The sequence below is a fragment of the Tauraco erythrolophus genome, chromosome 12 (genome assembly GCF_009769465.1).
Source record: "Tauraco erythrolophus isolate bTauEry1 chromosome 12, bTauEry1.pri, whole genome shotgun sequence".
NCBI classification, from domain to species: domain Eukaryota; kingdom Metazoa; phylum Chordata; class Aves; order Musophagiformes; family Musophagidae; genus Tauraco; species Tauraco erythrolophus.
In genome coordinates, this window is record NC_141476.1 from 19,668,311 (window position 1) to 19,674,310 (window position 6,000).

Below are 6,000 nucleotides of genomic sequence, written 5' to 3' on the forward strand. Positions count from 1 at the left end.
CTGTTGTACTGAATTTACTAGATAATCATTGTTGATTTTATTACATACTGTAACCCAGCTTTGTATGTTGTTTGTAGTTTAAATGTAAGTATTCAAAAGAAACGGCATAAACTCTATGCACCTTTCTAATAAATGCAGTGTTTGAAGTATGTTTTATCAATTTTGTTTTCTTAGCATCAGTTTATTTAGGAGTGTATCTGCAAAGCTACGTTTTACTTCATTGTGTTTGACAGCTAGTGTTACCAAGTGGATTTTAAGTCACTTTATATCATGAATATCACTTTCTGTAGTGGAGACTGAAGCTTAATCAAAATTAAAGGTCACAACACAAGGCAAGGACCATATAAGCTCCTGAACGATATTCTGACAGTATGCTTCAAAGCTAATCTAAAAGGATTGCTTCTAAGGCCTTGTGTAGCCTAAGGAGTAAATAAAATGCATGAAGCTTGAATGCATTAGCTAGCAAATCCCAAGACATTTGAATAGTGTAGACAAGATGGTAGACTTCAAAGAAGTCTTTAATTTCATTAAAGTTTAGTATCTTTCCAACATGTATTTTGACTCGTGTGCTGTATATTGTGCCTCACTTATCAATTTGACCAATTCAACGCGTGGTAAGTGATGTGTTTTACTCTCTGTGAAAACATTTTTGCTGATGTTTGTGTACTTTGAATAGTTTTGAAAAAAATGCTTTTGAGAGGTTGTGTTTATGGCCCTGACTCATTAGTCCTTCACTTGAAAATACTTTCTTTCAGCAGGTCAAGAGTACTTTATAGAAGACACCAAGTATTACTGAATAGGTTGAGGGTGTTCAGTATATAATTATTACCTTGAATTGCCAGTTGAGTTTCCAAAGTAGAATTTAAAAGAAAAAAGGGGTTGTGACAAAAAAAAAACAAACGACAAAAAAACATAACCCCCCAAACTTGTTCTGAAAGAGTAGTTTATCATGGAATAATCAGATAGTTTTATAATGTTCCTTCTTGAATTTGTTGGAGTTTTCGCTGCAGGCTGCTTAATGTAAGTAATTTCACTTCCAGTTTTATTTCACATTTTCTCAACAGAATTTGTTAGTTAACTTGTGACAGCAGACAAAATGTATGCGCCTACAAACCTAGATCTAGAAAACAAATACAATTAATGTTTGGGCTAGAAATGACACTAGGAAATTGCAGAGCTATTTCTTACGTTTTTCTCGACACTACTTCTTAGTTCATCTGTTTTTCTTTTCCCATGACTTTTTAGCAGGTGCATCTGTGCAATATGGCTGAATTTGAGAAGTGACATGGAGGAAGAAGCCTCCTTCTGTTCAGAGAGAAGCTGTGGCCTTCCCTTCTCTCTGCACACAGGTCTGAGGAACAGGAGCTAGTGTTTTGTTTAAAACCTTCAGATTTCCTTTAATGACCACATAGGGTTTCAAAGGTACCTTCACCCTCTAAAAGTGCAGCAAAATGTTATGTAGGAGAGCAAACCACTGAACTAAAAAGTCGAGAGCCCAGGGTTAGGTGAGGAATACTGCTGGTTATTGTTTTCGTAGCATTTAATCACCAGTCATTTGTGGTAGTGTGAATTTTTCCAGAACAAAACTTGGCATCCATCTTAAAACCCATGGCAAGGTTGCATGGAGGAGCTGGACACAAAGGAGGGAAAAACTGGAGCAATTATTGCCAAACAAGCAATTCACTCCTTCTCCCGCTCCCCTCCAAGTATGGAAAATTAGTATCATATCTAGGCATGTATGATAACTTGCCAGGTTTGCTTTAGACAGTTTGGGGCTTATGTTTTTCTCTCTGGTTACTATTTGACCTCACCTACTTGTTAGGATAGCCTACATCACAGGAGCCTGGTCAGATTTACAGCTTTGAAGCAAGCTGTATAGGAGCGGAAAAATTTACCTGAATTAAACCTGTTAGGGGTGAGATAAAGCTGAAGAAAATAAGTTATTTTATCCTTTCAAGAGCTCAGGCAGCTGTGTTGGAATAGTCTCTGCTTCTCCTTTTTATGGCAGTCAGCACTAAGGGTGAGTTAGCCATGTTATGAAGGATGTTCTCCTGTTGTAAAGTGATTTCTTTAGGTTTGGGACACAACTAACTACTTTTGTCAATACTGGGTAGCGAGGAGGCTCTGCCTGATGTGGACCCTCTCTGGTTCCCCTGGGGCTGCAGTGCACTGTGCGGGTTTGGAAGTGCTGCCATTTCCATCTCGGTTTCCTTCCTCTCCTGCAAATGGACAAGTCAAGTGTCTGTTTCGCTAGAGTGAAGAACAGTTCAAGATATGTGTAAATTAACCTCTGATAACTCATATCTCTTACTGCTGTTAAAATAACTTTTGAATCAGCTACTGGTGACTTTGCATTCTAACATTTCTTGCTCCTGCAGTTGTTTTTTGTCATTCACTCTCCGATGTTACTTTGGCCCTGGAATCGGGTAGGATCTGCTTTACAGACTGCTGGACAGGTGTTGCGGCGCAGCTGTGCTGTTAAGGAGGTCTTCAGCAAAACAAATTGTTCAGTTATTCTCTCAGAATACCAACCTACTATATGATTAATGAATAGACAAACAAAAAATTGCTGTTCTATGTTATCTCTGTTAGGATACTCTGCAGTTCCGTGGTTGGAATATAATAACCAAGATGAAAATAAACTAGCTGTTTCCTCTAGATGTTTTGCAAAAGGAAGTTACCACTTGAGCAGCTATTCAGAGCACTATTTCACTTACCAGCTTTAGGGCAAAAACTTCTAAGGTTAGTCCAAGGTGACCTGTACATACCTGCTGCAGGGACAAGGTGCTTAGCACGTTGCTAGCTGTTCACAGTTAAACCTCATACTGAACGTGTTGTTGGGCCTCACTCTTGGAAGCATTTTGATAAACTTCGGCCACAGTGGGTTTGTAGGTCTTTATAAAGCTCACAGACCACCTTTTTCCTTATCAGCCTGCTAAACTCTAATCAGTGATGTATTTTTACTTTTATCCATTTACACTGTAGATGTAAGGTTGCCTTCGCTATTACATTCACAGCATATAGTACACAGACTTTACACAGGCTGATCAGAACTGCTGCATTTGACCTTAATTAACTGCAACTAATATAAAAAACATTGTTCAAAATAACTTACTGTTATAATAGTCTGGCACAGGCTAAACTTTCTTAAGCAGTAGTTTGCACTAGTGGGATTAATATGAATAAAAACTCAGGCCAGATGTTGCATGCCACATGGTGAGGTATTTTGTATTTTCTATCTTCACCTATTACAGCTTGGTTTATAAAAATGTGTTTTGAGGCCTGACATGACACAAAACAGTTTTGTCTTGTCTGTGGAAGTTTGCTTTGAGTGAGGGCTGGACTAGATGACCTACAGAGGCCCCTTCCGACCTCAAGTGTCAATGATTCTACAAGTTGTAGAAAATGAGGTGTTACCTGTGCAAATTCCCTAAATATTTTAGTCAATGAAGCATCATTTACTTTATCTCTGTACATAGCTTTAGCAGGAATAAACTGCTGTGTGTTTGAATCCATGCAGTGCTGCAGGTCCTTGAAGATGCTCGTCGATGCAATGATACCCTCTCCTGCTCTGCCACTGTTCAAGGGCTAGTGTCAGTGGATCTCAGCAAGGCTATCATCCTCCTTTTTCCATAAAGTTGTCTGAGTAATGGGTATGCTAGTAGAGGTGATGGTTTTCTTCATCCACCTGCTGCCTCCTCAGTACAGTTCATTGAGGAGGAAAAGCCAGATATACTTAGCTCAGCTTTCAGCAAAGGGGAAACTGGTTTCCATGGGCAAGAAAACAGATGGGATGGCTGCTGCTGACTGAGGAATGTGATAATCATGTATAGAACATGACTAGTGGTTCTCAATACTTCATTATTCAGTCCTGTGACTCTGCTTGATGCCAGAGTAAATTCTTTTTCTCAGTTAATACAGAGGCACAGCTTATCTATAACATGTTGGGAAAATGCAAACTGGCCTTGCAAAAAGAGCTGCTACTCTCTGAATTCTTCAAGGAGTGTCTGATGAGAAAAGTCTAAAGTTCTAGAAAAGTCTAAAGTTCTGTTATTCTTAAGTCATGAAAATAGTAAACCAGTAGCCCCATAATTGCAAAAAATTCTTCACGTTTTTTCAGGGGATGATCAGCTGTTGCAGACATGATTGGATCTCTTTAATGGCAAGAGAAATCCCAAGAGAATGTAAAAAAGGGAGGAATTACTGAAGGTCAGTGCAATTGTGCAATAATCCTGACAAAAGACTGATCACTGTAAATGACAAAAAAAAACCCCAATGAATTATGGTAGTTCTGTAAGTATACTTATGTCTTTAGGAGCGCAGCCTCATTTTTCCTTAGGAGCATGAACTTTTCAGTTACAGAAAATGCCTTGATTTTTAAAAGCTACGGTTTAATTTCATAATACTGTGATGTTACTGTCATTTCTACTGGTGAAGGTGTAGGATTTTGGGTTTGTTTGTGTGTTTATAGCCTGGGCTATACCACTGTAAAGCCAAAAGTGGGAACAAACAGACTGTAGAAGTACACATTAGGGTGTTGTCTGTTAGAGTGGGTGGATGGGAGGGGATGCAGTGCCAGAAGGGAACAGTTAGGGGTATTTTCCTAGCAGTTTTTCCCCATAGATAACACTTCTGTTTATATTAAGTTTAGCAGTAATACACTTCTTCCTTGTACCAAGTTGCCATACACACGCCCTTTACACGATGCCAAGAATTTTTTCAATCACTGTTTTAAGTTTGGATTGTTTCAACAACTTGGGATTCCTTAACTGGTTTTCATCCAGACTCCTCTTAACAGTTCATTTGGTCTATTCACCCAAAGGAGAATAAATGCATCTTTATCTCTCTAAACTTGAATTATGTTTAGAGAAATTAGGTGGTGAGAACAGCATAAAGCAGTTGAAAAGTGATGGCAGGTCACAGCATTTTGGGATAGTGTGACTATCCTATCTTTGTTAGGACAGCTCTAAGTTTGCCACTCACAGCAGGCTAACTGCCAGGTATTGCTTTACCACTGATTGTGCTCACAGGGCTATTTTTAAGAATTATCTTAATGTTTATTTTGGAAGGGGCATTTAACTGACATTCTCAAGCTCTCCTCTCTAATCGTAAAGGCCAGGAAGTGCTGTGTTGTGTGGGCTTTTTTTTGTGTGTTGTTTTTTTTTTAAGTGAACAAGTCAAACGGTTTTGTCACACCGAAACTTCTGTAGCATGTCTTGTCCAGTGCCCTGGTGGCAGTTCTAGGGTCGTTACCACACAAGCATACATGGACTCAAAGTACCTGTGTGTCCTGGCTGCATGTAAGCAGGAAAACAGCAGTTGTCCAGAGGCTACAAGGGACTTGAAACCTGTTATGAGAGGAGCATCTGGCAGCTTGTGTTCTACAGAAACGAAGAGGTGGTGTTGTAGGAGGAAGGAGTGAAGCTTTGTACCAAGGAGGTCTAGCCCTAGGGAGATGTTGGATTATTACACTGATTATTCCTGCATAGCTGTTTCTGGGAAAGTTCTCTTCAAAAGTGAAAGCCAAGTCAAGAGCTTGTTCAGCCCACTGGAGTGGGGCTCTTTGCCCAGGCACACCAGGGCAGGGACACAGCTTCTTTGGGTTATGACCAGAGAACTGGATGTTTGCCAGTTTTCCAAGGATTGCCTTCCCACTGTAGTACTGTCTCTCCTGCTCCTCCTGGTCCTTGGAGCCAGCTGAATCAAGCATCTGTCAAAAATGAAAAAAACTTTCCAAATTATGTAAGAATACAAACTGTAGACTCATTTTAGTAGCACTCAACACTTGCCCTTTTAGGGTCCAAGGTTCAGCTGATACCTGTAGCTGAGTGACAGCTGATAATCACACACATTTGAAAGGGTATAGCAACAGTTCCTCCAGTCATCAGTGCTGGAGATGCTCATTCATCTTCACTGCAGTACCTATCCAGATACTACAACCAAAAAAACCCAGTCATTCTGCATACATTTAAATATCCTTCTCACCTAGTAAGATAGAAG